The sequence below is a fragment of the Musca autumnalis genome, unplaced genomic scaffold, assembly GCF_047663935.1.
Source record: "Musca autumnalis isolate F117 unplaced genomic scaffold, ASM4766393v1 scaffold_2, whole genome shotgun sequence".
Lineage (NCBI taxonomy): Eukaryota > Metazoa > Arthropoda > Insecta > Diptera > Muscidae > Musca > Musca autumnalis.
In genome coordinates, this window is record NW_027411755.1 from 223,600,913 (window position 1) to 223,616,896 (window position 15,984).

Below are 15,984 nucleotides of genomic sequence, written 5' to 3' on the forward strand. Positions count from 1 at the left end.
AAAGTGGGTCTGGCGGTAAAAGAGGCGAAAAGACCAAATTGATGGTGCCGACGCGCAAAGCGTCCATAGAGCTCGGACCAACTGTGGAAGTTGGTACCTATAATTTTGAGGTAGTTAAAGACTTCGTCTACCTCGGCACTGCCATAAACACAACAAACAACATCAGTTGTGAAATAAGAAGAAGAATTGTATTGGCCAACAGATGCTACTATGGTTTAAGTAAGCAATTTAAAAAAAAGCCACATCTTGTCAAACTACCCATGCTAATGTATGGCTCCGAAGCATGTGTACTTGCACAAGCAGATAAGGCAGTGCTTGGTGTGTTTGAGAGGAAAATTCTTCGTATGAATCACGAGCTGTATCTGCTATACAACGACATCAATATTGTTAAACGTATCGAGATGCAGCGATTGCGTTGGCTAGGCCATATAATAAGAATGAGCGATGATGAACGAGCCACATGGCGGTGAACGCAGAATTGGCAGGCAAAAGAATAGATAGCGCAAACAAGTGGGTGAAGAGATGACAAGGCGCGGTATTCCAAAAAGCGAAGCACGAAACAGAGAGAATTGGAGATCTTTTCTTTGTTCGGTCTATGCAACAAATGTTCTGTAATGGGCCAGCTAAGAAAGTAAGTTAAATCGGGAGGTACCGCTATATGGGGACTATATCAAAACATGGACCTATGTCGACGAATTTTGGTGGGGAAGTTTCGTGACCACAGAGAACCTCAAAATTACAGGTTCTCTGGAGCTAAAACCCTCAAAATAACGAAAATCGGGAGGTACCATTATATGGGGGCTATACCAAAACATAGACCTATATAGACAATTTTTGGTGGAGAAGTGTTATGACTACTAAGAACTTTAAATATCACATAACAGCTAGTTTGGTTTAAAATTGTACCTAAAATCCTCAAAATATCGACGGTAGAGTGATTACAACAGACGGACATGGCTACATTGACTCAAAATTTTATCATGATCAGAATATATATACTTTATAGGGTCCCAAGTTATTACTTCAATGCGCTACAAACGGAAAACAATCTTAATATACCCTCCATACTATGGTGGAGGGTATAAAAAGAGAATACAGAAATATTTCAGGCTCCCCATGTTGGGCGCCATTTCTGTAGAGTAAAGGTTTTAAAAGCCAGTGGACTTCAAATGTCAATTCCATTGTGTATACTACAAACTATATGCCTGTTCGATAACTTCGCAAGTAAAAAGTATTTGCAAGTTCTTGCAACAACTTCTCATTTCACTTTTAATGTACAAGTTTGTTATCGAACAACATTTTGTAAAAGTTTGAGTTATCGTACAGACCTTATATTCACTGGATTTTATTAACTATAATTGACAGATGAAATCCATTGGATTTCGTAGTTGTAAACATGCTTTTATGAAATGATATAAAATAAACAATTATTTTATTTCTACTTTCTCAGTGAAATAACAGATGTGTCTTTTTATGTGATAATTTTTAATAATTGTTACGAAATGTTACTGAATGTTGTCTTTTTACACATTTTTTGGCAGATGTGTCATTGAAAACTTGCTAAAAGTTACTGAGAGTAATTTACTCAGTAAAATTTAGTAAGTGAAAAGACACACCTAATGTTGTATATTTCTATGTGTATTCGCTATGAGGAGCATTAAGATCAGATTTGGGTTTCACATGACCACATAGCCTTGACCAATAACCGATAGTCGAAGGTCATACTAGAGTGTTTCATTGAAACAATTTCATGAAAACAAGGGTTCCTAGGTCGAGTTTCACAGTAGAGTGATATCATAAAGTTGCTGTAATGGGGAACTTGATCTATAAATACCTAAAAGTTTCAATGAAACCACTCAAGTGTGACCTTCGACAATGTCTTCTATATATCCAAAATTAATAAAATTCTACGTTTAGTTTTTTTTTTACAAAAAATTTTATTTATTTTTATTTGTCTATTTGTTTTGTTTATATAAATTTCAGTTTATGTTTATTGTTTAAATCAAACACTTAAAGCATTGTTGGTACATTGTTAGTTTTTTTCTCTTTTTAAATGATTTATCGATTATTTATTGGTTTTTTCATTATGGAGATTACAAATGGATAGAAAGAGAGAGAGAGTAAGAGCGGTAGAGATTGTTTTTGTGGTAATAAAAAATGGTTAATTCTATTTTGTTGGGAGAAGAGAATGAGCATGCATATTATAAAAAAGAAACAGTAGGCTTTATTTTAAAATATTTGCAATTAAGGATAACAATTAGGGCAGAAGATCAGCTGATCAATTTTCCTTAAAATCAGTTATATTCTCTGTACCTTCTATGTTATCCTTGCTCGTCAAATACGATATGTGTGTTTGGGTGTATTGGGGGATAGTTGTAACAAAAATAATTTAAATATTTCTTTTTAAAATTGTAATTCTTTTCATATTTTCCGGTTTTTATACTTTCAACATTTGCTACGCTTAAACATTTTTATATAATATATGACTAATATTTACTAGTTCTATTGTTTGTTTCATTATTTGTTAATATTATTTAGAATAATTTTTCTTTATTTGGTTTACAAGTCTCACTCTCAAATGCATACAGTAGGTAAATATTTTTGTTTTTATAGTTTAAATTGAATAGAAACAGACGTATGAAACGAAATTTGCTTAAATAAAAGCTCCAATCAATAAGTAGTTCTGCCTATGAAATTGTTTATAAAATATTTATAGTCGGCAAAGCGGGCATCAAATAGATTTCGATTGAGAATACGAGAAAGAACAATTAAATATAAATAGACAGTAAGTTTGGTCGCTCCGAACTTTTAATATCCACCAAACTGAATCCATTTTTTTTAAACAAATAAAAATAATTAGTCGACCAATAACTAAACACCCTCAGCCTATGGTTGTATAAAAAACATACCAACAGTGGTGGACCAGGATGTTCTGAAGGTGCAATTTATCATTGAACTATATTTAAGTGTGAGATTTTAGAGCTTTAATTTTAAAAAGTTAAATTCTTTTAAAATCAATATTTTAAATCGTTGAAATCTACTAGAATCAATTAATTATGTAATATTCTCGCCGAATCGACAAAAATATTCCCTTAATGTGGAAATAAAAAATGGGAAAAGGGAACAAATTTCGCACGGAATTTTTATTCCTGATTGCCCTGATTATCTCTGGAATAATGGACTTGCCCCCATTCCACCGTAGTAAAAGGGCGACAACCTGCTGCAAAAAAATTAAAACGTGATATGTTCTTTTACTGCACTTTTTTAAAAATATTTAAAATTTGTGGGACGAAGATGGTTCATGGGATAACAAACATAGCGTGATGCAAGCAAGGAAAACACCTTATTGGGCCCTTCGCGTTTCGGATTCCTGGGACTGTACTGAGAAAAAGTCTACTAGACCATATATCTACCGTGAAAATCTAGCCTCCCGTCTGCCTGAAAGAGCGTCCCAATGCCTTTACGATGTGCTACAGGGTTCTTAAAGGGCTCAACATTCTTGCTGAAGTCATATCTGATAAAAGACTAAAGACGACCTAATAAAAAGATGTCAGAATCACATTTGATTTAAGTCGAACTTGGTCTTTAGTTATTTACCAGATATGACTTGAGCAAGAATGCCATGTTCCTTATCCGTCGAGGCCTTAAAGCTAGTCTTGGCTACAATTTTGGTCTTAGTGTTGGATCAAAAATGGTTTGGTTGTTGTATGCCAAAATATCCAAAAAAAAAAACGTGGATAAAAACTTCAAAATCGGGAGGCTCGATTTTCACCGTAGACATATGGTCTAGTGGACTTTTTGCTCAGTACAATCCCAGGAATCAGAAACGCAAAGGGACAGCAGTCAGGGTTGTGTTTCTGCCGAGGCCGATGATAGTTTATCCGATTACGAACTTTAGATCAGAGTCATTCCAGTAGTCGTCTGCAAATTGGTCTCGATCTCAGTGGAAAGGAGGACAATACATCGGCCGTTGCCGGTAGAATTAGTATTCCGAGGTAGAATCGTATGTTGGCCAACGATTTCGCAGAGAATATTCCCGCGCCTCAAGAAAGAGAAAGAACAAATCTGTTGGGTAAGTCGATGGTCAGACTAGCAAGGTTTCATGAAACCAATTTCGTTAAAGTTTCTTTTCAAATTTCGTTAATGTCCACACACGTTAACGTGAAATTTAAGATCTTTGCGTGTCCTCTTTATTTTACCATTCGCGCTTGTTGTGTTTCTCATACCAATAAAAACAAAAAAAAGACATAAATAAACCAAAAACAACACAAAATTATTAACATTAATAATTAAATTAATATTAATAGTTAAATTTTCACTATTTCATTAATTAAATGTTTTTATTAAATATATTTATGTTTGTTTTGTTGTTAACGTTTGCTTGAGAAAATAAAAATGAAAGAAAATTGAAGAAAAAATCTTGCAACGAAGAACAAGAAGAGGCAACACAACAAACACAGAAAACCATGTACATGGGTTTCACTACTTCATACCCCTCGCCTATAAACTTGACGTCGCCATGTTGAAATCGTGCTAGTCTGACCATCGACTAAAGAGAAGATGATCTACCATAGGTCGATGTACTACCTGAGGAAGAACATCGGCAGAGAACCCTCTCGATGAGAAAGTGTAGGTTAAAGCAGGATTAATCACAAGGCGGTAAGCAAATTTGAAAAATAAATATTGCCCACGAGAAATCCTGACCTTAACAAGCTTTCTCTCTCATCACTATGTCCTCCGAGGTCATGTTGAGTTCAACGTCTACAGCGAGCCCAATGCCAAACCAGGAGCAATAGTGACTGGACTCAATGTCCCACGAAGGATTCACATCAAAATAATAACCAGCCCTTATTCACCAAAGAACACGACGAAGGGAATTAGGTTAACAGCGGAACCACATACCGTTTACCTCCTCTACTTGCTATGAAAAGAATGAGAGCCGGTAATGTAGTCTCACAAGCTAACCAAATTCTCATGTGTAGCAGCGCTGAAACGAGCATCAATGGTACCAGACGAACTTCGAGAGGCAGTTTCAGATAGATCAGTAGTGGGATTCTGTAACTCATTTTTGCTGTTATCGATAATTGTCGGTAAAATTAAAATGCTTATAATTTCGATAATTAACGAATTTTTTCGGTAAGTTAACGATGAATAAAAATTAGTCGCTAGCCTCTACCGACACAAACAGTGATGCCAACTTTTCTTTATGTTTTTAGTAATAATTTTGCGATTTAACTTTACCGATTTTTGTCGGTAACAGCAAAAAAAAGTTACAGAATCCCACTACTGATCCTAATGGGAAGATCATTGACAAACGGAGGCTGCTTATCAAAGTTCGTCTGCGTGACATTGAGGTCTCGGGCAATGGAGAACCTCCCCACTTTGTTATCGGTTTGGAGCCACCCGATATTGTAATCGACAACTCCATCAAGACACTTCTGTGTCACTTCATTTGGCAAGCTAAACTCTGCCAGAAGGCAATCTGGCCAAACAATCACAAGCGAAGTATCACATCTCTATTTTCCCACAAGTAGTCCAAGCTGAAACTAACGGTAGGAATAATTATGGGGAACTGCAGAATAAGATCAATGTCTTGCCAATGGGAATGGGGATGAAAGTGCAGAGACAATCGATAACTTGTTATGTCTCTGTCCAATGCTCACGACCAGACGACTGCGAATCATGGGTGTTCAGCGCTGAAAAGAGCAGCAATGGTCACAGACGAACTTCGAGAGGCAGTTTCGGATAGATCTGATCCTAATGGGAAGATCATTGACAAAAGGTGGGTGCTTGTCAAAGTTCGTCTGCGTGACATTGAGGTCTCGGGCAATGGAGAACCTCCCCACTTTGTTATCGGTTTGGAGCCACCCGATATTGCAATCAACAACTCCATCAAGACACTTTTGTGTCACTTCATTTGGCAAGCTAATCTCTGCCAGAAGGAAATCTGGTTAATCCTCCAGAAGCGACGTATCACATCTCTATTTTCCCTGAAGTAGTCCGACCTGAAACTAACGGTAGGAATAATTATGGGGAACTGCAGAATAAGACCAATGTGTTGCAAATGGGAAAGGGGATGAAAGTGCAGAGACAATCGATGATTTGTTATGTCTCTGTCCAATGCTCACCAGAGACCAGAAGATTGCGAATCATGGGTGTTCAGCGCTGAAAAGAGCAGCAATGGTACCAGACGAACTTCGAAAGGCAGTTTCAGATAGATCTGATCCTAATGGGAAGATCATTGACAATCGGTGGCTGCTTATCAAAGTTCGTCTGCGTGACATTGAGGTCTCGGGCAATGGAGAACCTCCCCACTTTGTTATCGGTTTGGGGCCACCCAATATTGCAATCAACAACTCCATCAAGACACTTCTGTGTCACTTCATTTGCCAAGCTTAACTCTGCCAGAAGGCAATCTGGCCAAACATTCACAAGCGAAGTACCACATCTCAATTTTCCCTGAAGTAGTCCAACCTGAAACTAACGGTAAGAATGATTACGGGGAACTGAAGAATAAGATCAATGTCAAAAAGTCTGATTGTCATTGCTAGGGGTCTGAGATGGCTACAGCGAAAATGAATTATCGCACCACAGTGCACTATTTAAATAGATCGTAAGGTCTCTTAAACCTAACCTAACATGGATCACATTTATTCATTCCTTCGCTTTCCCATAAAATTCAAAAATTGTCGCTAAAATGGTGCGTACACAATTCTCGAAGAAAGTAACCGATTTGTCCAAACTCTAAACCTGGGAATATGTCTTTCTGCCATAGTTCAGGTTCGAACAAGGGCCTTATTAGCTCACTCCTTCGGATACTTTATACAAAAAAATTCAAAAGTCCTGTTTAAGGACATTTCTCGGATGGTTTTAAAATTTCTACAGCCATTGGTCCTTACGGCCACCATTGCGACTGTATATTTGAGGGGCAAGTACATAAAAAACATTGTTCCACAATATCCCATACGGGGCAAGTACATACTTCTTGAAATAATTGCCGTAAAACTGTGGAAATTTGTGTGCAAGATTATTCTTGAATTGAGTACACGAACTATGCGCATTATAATAGTTCTTCCAAATTCGATAGAGAATATAAAGGCCTCGACACATAAGAAGCATGGCATTCTTGCTGAAGTCATATCTGCTAAAAGACTAAAGACCAAGTTCGACCTAATAAAAAGATTTCAAAATCAGATTTAAATTAGGTCGAACTTGGTCTTTAGTCTTTTAGCAGATATGACTTCAGCAAGAATGTCATGCTTCTTATGTGTCGAGGCCTTAAAGCCGGAAACACATGCAACGTTTGAGTAAAGTTTTGTGTCATTTCTGGTAGAATCAAGCGTTGAATATATTTACGGCTTAAAGCCCTAAACACATCAAACGTTTGAGTAAAGTTTTGTGACATTCCTTGTAGATGAATAAACACAATTTGAAACTTGGCAGCACTTTGTCTTTTATTCATCCACCAGAAATGACACAAAACTTTACTCAAACGTTGGATGTGTTTAGGGCATAAAGCCCTCGGCACATACGGTCCGTTTAGTGACACGTTGGGACACGCGTTGTGTCAAAACAGTTAAATTATATTTAACTTTAATGCGTCAGCCATATTGTTGTTTTTCAAAAAATTTGTCTTCACTTACACTTTTTTCATGTGGTTGTTGTAACGCAACGCTCAACGCACCGTATGTGCCGAGCGCTTTAAGCTGTAAACAGATACAACGTTTGGGTAAAGTTTTGTGTCGTTTTGGACGTTTTTACACTGTTGGACATGATGCCGAAAAATTCAAATTCATTTGAAATATATGCGACAAACAGATAAACGCTGGACTTTGGCATTGTCGTCGCCCTGTTGTTGTTGTTTTTTTCTCGACGCCCAACGCAAAACTTTAATCGAACGTTGTATCTGTTTTCAGCTTAAGAGTTTGTTCTATTCTATGCTCTGCAGCTCCACCGACATCAATATTACAAATCATTATTTCTCAGTTAATTGTTTAGTTGTTAAAAAAATAATTAATTATTTTGTAGAAATAGTTTAAAATATTTATATATGCGTGTTTACATAATATATAGCATATTTAATCTTATTTAAGTTTAACAATTAAAGCCCATTTACTGTTTAATTATTCAGTAGATTTTTTCCAGTATGTTTCTTTTCTTTCAGTTCTAACATTTAACAATTGCATACAGTATTATTATTTTTATACCCTATACCACAATGTGGAAAAGGGTATAATAAGTTTGTTTTCCCAAAAATTCATGTAACGCCGCGAAATATTCGTCGTAGACCCCTCATGTGGTATACCAAACTTCATATCTCGACGAGATAAAGCGATTTAGCGATGTGTGTCCGTCCGTCCGTCCGTCTGTCCGTCCATTAAAAATTGTAATCAAGCTAGAGGCCGCAATTATGGACCGATTGTCACGAAATTTAGTATGGAGGTCGGGTTTGGACCAGAATAGAACTGATTAGTTTTTGGCGATGATCGTGAAATGTTAAAGGGATGAAATGGACCAAAAACAAAATTTTTGCTCGATTTTGTAGCCGCTCTGTAGGTCGCAATAATAGTCCGATCGGCGCGAAATTTTAAACGTAGTTTTGGTTTGAGATGAAGAAGTAGCGTGCAAGTCAACGGTATGATCGGATAATATTTAGCGGGTTAAATTGATCAAAACTTTTGTGTGAAAATTGGTAAAATTTCTAATGCACATCTTATAACAGCTAGCCCGGAAAGCTAGTGCACAGGGATAGTGGTATAGGGTATCACATGGTCGGCCCCGTCCGACTATAGTCTGTTCTTACTTGTTTTATTATTTGTTTGTTCTTTTTTGTCTTTTAAATACCTTTTCATATATCGTTATTTTTTTTTTTTTTTTTTTGTTTTTCTTTACTTCCATTTTTCATATACTTTATGATTATTTATTTCTTTAATAATTCATTGGTCCATTTTTGAAATGAAAATTTCTACCTTTTTTTAAAATGGAAATTATTAGTTAATTTTTGTTTTTGTTGTTACAATGCAGTATTGAATATACAATTGACCTATTGTTGTGCAATATTTAATGTGTAACCTTTACAATATTTCCTTCATCAACATACATATGTAGTTAAATGCTCTTAAATGAAAGCAAGTCAATCCATATGCTCTTCACTAACAAAAATATTCTTCAACCACAGCACATTTATATAAATGGTTAAAAAATCCCAACATGCCCCGGAATGATGCTTGATACGAAACATAAATGGAAAGAACACGTGAATAGTCAACGAAATTAAATTAAAAGTAAAGGAACTAAACTTTATTTTTACTGCAAAATCAAATGTAAATGTAACCAGCAAATTACTCATACATACATACATATGTATATAATCAAGTCATAAAACCAATTTGGACATATGGCTGTCCACTGTGGAGTTGCGCAAATCGTCAAGATATCAACAAAATCCAGAAACTTCAAAACAGAATACTTCGTGGTATAGTAAAAGCACCTTGGTATATATGAAACTCAGATCTGCATAGAGATCTACGTATAAAATTAGTCGAAGACGAAATAAAACAACAAGCCCAGACGCATGTATCAAATTCATCAATTGTGGTGAACACATTAACAGAAACGGAAGCAGACATAGAAGGACATCTCCAATGGACTTGGCCACATAAGACTGGAAATCCGCATATATAGAGCAAACCCGTTCGTGGGTATTGATTTGGTTACGAAGTTTTTCGGCAAATCACACACACGCGACCCGAACGCAAAGTAAGAGAGCAAATGTTTTGATTTTTTTACTTCAGTCTTGTACTGAATTTCATGCAAGCAGGTTGATGCCGCTTTATTTGTTTATTTTTGGTTACACAGAAAAGATTTTGCAGTTGTACAGCACATATGTGGAGGGAAGAATTTGAAAATGATTTTTGTTTTGTATTAATATTTTTAATGACGCAGAATGCCTCGTCTGCAATGCAACAATAAAAAATGTATGTATGCTTAGAAATTCTTAAAAAATCATTTTTATATACAATTTGTTTTTTCTCTCAAAAAAATTAATTTTTTATATTATTTTTAATTTAAGTCATACAAAGCGAACGCGCCAACAATATATTTTTCATTTCACACTCAATATGAAAATCATCACCCTGTTCTGTCAGTGTAATTTTACCCACACATAAACAATTTAAGCGCTCGCTCTTCTTGGTCGGCTATGATATAGAGCACTGCCGACCAAGAAGAGAGCACACAAAATTCTGAATATTGACAACTTTTGACAATGTGTTAGTAATGTTGTACACACTCATGCTGGAAAACAAAAACAAATCCAAACATTTGCCCTCTTTTGTGTGCTCTTTCGTTGCGTTCGGGTCGTGTGTGTGAATTGCCGAAAAACTTCATAACTTCAACAATACCAAAGAACGGCATTGATTTAGTGTGTAATTAAAGAATTATTTACTCACCACAATCTCTCATTGCTACATTTTGTACAAATTAATTATTGTTATATTGCTTGATGAGTTAATACTCAGTTGTAATATACATATCATGATGAAATTATAAGGTGGCGTAAAACGGCCAGCTGATTGGTTTCAATCTGTCAAATATTTTGTTATTGTGAATAAATTGTATGAAAACGTAAACAAACATTTTGACATATCGAAGAATTTTCGGACAAAATAGAGTTGTTGTTGTGCTACTTACGTGACCTGTTAAATAGATCTTTGGCCTGTTCCTTTACTTTTGAAAATGGTAAAACCGGCAAAAGTAGCAAAAGTTGTAAACTGCTACCATATGAATTGTATGGTGTCTGAAGTAAAGGAACGCTTTTCGAGTAAAAAGTGGTATAACTTGAAGATTCTTGCACGTAAAGGAACAGGGCTCTTGTATACATATGTATATTCAAATACAAAAAATTGTGGCGTTTAAACGACCAGTTGCTTTGTATGGGTTAATAAGATCTAGCGAGTAAATAACACACATATGGTCTGTTCTTTTACTTTTGAATATGGTAAAACCGGCAAAAGTATTAAAAGTTGTAAACTGCTCCCATATAAATTGTATGTTGTCTGAAGGAACGCTTTTTGAGAAAAAAGTGGTAAAACTTGAAGATTCTTGCACGTAAAGGAACAGAGCTACAATAGGACTGTTCGATAACTTAACAAGAAAAAGGACTTGGAAGTATTTCTCAGTTCTTTTTTGCTGAACGAGTTTGTTATCGAGCCGTATTTTGTAAAAGTTTGTACAAATTTTTGGGTTATCGAAGAGGCCTGATAACTGATAACAAAATGTGAACTTTTGCAAGTAAAATAGCAAGGAAATATCTGGTCTGTTCCAGAACTACAACAATCTACTAATTTTTAATATTTTAATTTAATTTAATTTTTATTTGACAAACACAGTAACCTAGCCCATAGGGCCATGAGCGGTTCCAAAAACAGCTATACAATAACTACTCTCAGATACTTATATCTAACAATCCGATAACATAAAGGGAAAAATGCTATCGTAATAGTAGCTTCTTGCAGGTTCTGGAACAGAGCAATTGTAAACATGACCGATCCGCCCTTGGTGGTGTTACTAACATAATCAATGCCTGGAAGAAATATTGTGATTTGCAAAGTTTAAACCAAATCAATTACTCAGAGTGTAGATTTTACTGCCTTCGAGAGTTAACGTGCACACCACCTCTATTTAAATGCCACTCAGGGACCCGGCCAAAAGTATGTAAAGTTCGAAAACGCGATATCAACAAATATACTAACAGGATATATGTGTCGATAAAGCGATCAGGTCTACAAGGACTACCAATAGCAAAAGTTGAAAAACGATGGGAATATTGGTGGAGATGTTCCCGTCTTTTAACTTTATGTAAGTTAGAACAAGTAAGAAATGCGTTAATTTCGGCCGAACTTTTTTATATCCTCCACCAAGAGTTGTCATGAAGTAAAATGGAACAATTATGTAGTTTCCTTTCGTTATGAAAGTACTAAGCTCTTAGGCCATGCTAACTGAAGGATATCACTTTCTTTTAACCAAGGTTTATTAACAATGAGATGTCGATATTTTCTACACCCTTCAGGATCCGAAATATCTAGGGCTATTCTGAACGAAAATTCCCCGTGAGTTTTGTCTTTCCGCCGGTCCAACTTGAAGGAGAAAGTGAAAAAACTTACCGGGAATTCAGAATAACCCCAATCATGTTATTGCCATTCCATTTGGAGGCATGTTTAATAAAAATAAATACCAAATCTCGACCGGAGGTACCGTTCTATCAAAACGTGGACCGATACCGACAAATTTCTTGGGAAAAATTTTGTAGTTCCAAAGAAGACAAAATGCCAAATTTCAGCAATTTTGGTGTGATGTTGAGGCGAAAACCTTTAAAATACCTAAAATCGGGAGGCATAGTTCTATGGGGGCTATAACAAAATTTAGACCTATACTGAATACTAACCCCCTGTTTTTGTAAAAAAATTTATGGGCCGATTCCGTACAGCGAGGCGAGTCATGTCGCGTCGTCTATCGTCTCTGTGACAAAATTTAAAAAATGCACTACGTACAGCGATAGAAAACAATCGTCGATAACAAGTTATTTTTATTTTTTTTTTATTTTATTTTTATTCGTTAGTAAAAATGTACGGCGACAGCTAATTCGTTGTCGCCGGAAAATGAACATTTCGGCGACAAAATTTGACGACGTCAGGCGATATTGCCATACGGAATCGAAAAATTGCATTTGGCGACGCGACACGACTCGCCTCGCTGTACGGAATCGGCCCATTATTGTTCTCACACGAATTGTCAAATTTTGTAGATCGATTTACTCGCCTTAGCGCAAATGTGGAACGCTGATTTTTGAATGAGGAATTCTTAACTATATATAGAACGTGTCTACGAATAATTAGGTCTGTATGTCATCAAGGGGCTGAGCTATGGATACCCAAATTATTACGAATATAGACGAACGAACAAAATATAGTTACAAAAACAGGGGGTAAATACCAAATTTCAGCTATTTCGGTGTAATAATAAAACCAAGGCAACTAACAAATTTACAAAAACAACATTGTTTTTATTGAAAATTAATTGTCAAAGAAAAATATTGAATAATAGGGTCGTTCAAAAAATTTGTTCAGGAAAAACATAAATACATCTTGAAAATCATCTAAAATAGAACAAATTTGAATCAAAATGTGAATATAACGCATTTAGAACTCTCGTAAGTAATTTTTAATAACGTTTATGATGATAAAAGTATTTTATGGTAGCAAATTTCGAAGTTTGAAATTTCATGAGTAGACCCTATTACATTTTGAAAACCAAATTTACAAAAAAGTGAAAAACAGCTGATTGTCACTTCTACATTCTATATATGTGCTGAATAAAACCTTCAATATACCGAAAATCGGGAGGCACAATTCTATGGGGTTATACCAAAACGTGGACATATACTAACAAATTTCAGGGGGAAATTTTATAGTCCCACAGAAGACTAAATACCAAATTTCAGCCATTTCGGTGTGATGAGCCTAAAACCTTTAATATACCGAAAATCGGTTGGCACTGTTCTGCGGAGGCTATATCAAAACGTGGACCTATAGTGACAAATTTCCGAGGGAACTATTTGTTGCCCAGAAGAAGACTAAATACCAAATTTCAGTTATTTTGGTAGGATAAAATAACCGTGAAAATTCCGAAAATCGAGGGGTACCGTGCCATAGGGGCTATATCAAAACGTGGACCTACATATATAAAAAATCTTTGGTAAAACTTTTTAGCCCTTGGAAACATAAAATACCAAAGTAAAACCAATTCGGTGGTCAAATGGGACTAATACCTTCAAAATTATTTAAAGTGACGCATACTTTATATGGGCGCTATACCAAAACGTGGACCTATATAAACAATGTTTGGTAGAAATGTTTGTTAGACTCTGAAACACGCAAAATATGAAATTACAAACAATTCGGTTGTCAAATTGGATAAATATCTTCAAAATTCCTTAAAATGTCGACAAGTCACTTTGTATGAGGGCTATACCAAAACGTGGACCTATATATCCCATTTTCAATACCAAAAGTTCTACGTACCTACAAGAGATTTTAGCAAAATTTTATCCACATACCGTTCGGACGCTATAGTGATTCCCACAGTCCGAAAGACGGACGCACATGATGTAGAATTGCACGCTGATCAGGAATATATATACAGGCATGTCACAGATTCCGATCGGAATGGTTTCAATTCCGTAATTTCATTTCGATCGTTTTTGTTTAAGCTTCTTCAGATTCCGATCGATTTTGTAAAATTGGAACACTTCATTATTTAGTTTAAATATGAAATTAAATGTGAATTTGTTAACAAAACAACATTTTTATTATTTCTAACCCCCAGTTTTTGTAACTAATTTTTGTTCGTTCGTCTATATTCGTAATAATTTAGCCATCTATTGCTCTGCCCCCAGATGACAAACATACCCAATTTTTCGTAGACACGTTCCATATTTAGTAAAGAATTCCTCATATAAAAATGAGCGCTCTACATTTGCGCTTAAGCGAGTAAATCGATCTACAAAATTTGACAGTTCGTGTGAGAAGAAAAAAATTGTTTACAAAAACTGGGGGTAAGTGTTTTTAGATTGTTTTAAAGCAGGCCTGCTCAGACACATACAAACACATTTTGTAATTGTGTTGGTTTTGAAATACACAAATTTCAATTTTCCTTTCCCCCCATACCAAGTGCGGATATTATTCGAATGTTCGGCACAACTTTCGAAAACGATATCACATTCGAAGAATTGGCAAATGTTTTTCGGGTGTACACAAGTACGTTGTTCTTTTGTTCGTCAAAAGTTTAAATACGATATCGTTTTCGAACATTTGGCGAATGTTTTTTCTTCACAAGAAAAATTGTTTCGAGAAACATTTTTTACTTTGAAAATTTTTTTGTTTCAAAAAACAATTTATATTGTTTGTAAAAAATTCCGATTTGCTTTTTTCAAATAATTTCGACATAAATGCTACGTATAATATAGGCAATAAGTGTTGATAAAGACAACATATGGGTAGGTTCACAAACACAAGACAACAATGTTTATCAACAGTTACATATCGAGTCGCAAACATAAAGAAAATAAAAACGGAAAAGGTACATAACAGAAACATCAAGAAACTCCACAAAATATGTTTTTCGCCACTATCGTAAAAACTATCATCTTTCATTCACTAATAATATTATTAACGATATTCGAATTCGAAGGTTTTCCTGCCACAAAGTGAGCGACGAATGAATCGTTTTCAATTCGTTCTCGTGTGTCGTTTTCGAACAAAATATCCGCAAAACTATCGAAAAACATTCGAAAACGAATCGTTTGCGATAGCAATGGTATGGGGGGTTGTCTCTCTGTATACTGTGAGAAATATCGTAACAGTTTTTTTTTATTTTATATTTCAAAATATAGAGTAGAATAATTATTTTATTTTGACCAAATGTGACTGTTGATGTTATAATTTGTTGCAAATCAAGTTCGTGACAAACCAAAGTGCGTTGACAAACCAAACACTCTAATTTGCCGTAAACATTTTAGGCAAATAAAAATTCGTATTCAGTATCTTCATTCATTTTTTCAGTGTACGCATATAAATTCATAGACAAATTCGAAAACAGAACCTTCCTCATTGAATGTTCAATAGAGACTGATTTTTAATTTTGAAAATATTCAAAACAAAAACAAAAGCTCTCTTTTTAAATTGTGTGTATGAGAAAATTGACACACACCGACAGCTCAGGTGCGCACCTTGAGCAGGCCTGTTTTAAAGTGACAAATTTAAAAAAAATTAAAAATACAATTCCGTTTGCACAATCAAAAGTGGTTTCATTCCGAAAAATTCTTTGTTTTTCGTTTTCTGAAGAAGCTAAATACGGAATTAATTCCACTTTCGATCGGAATTCGTTTCTGTGACATGCCTGATAGTTTGTGGGGTGTAAAATGAT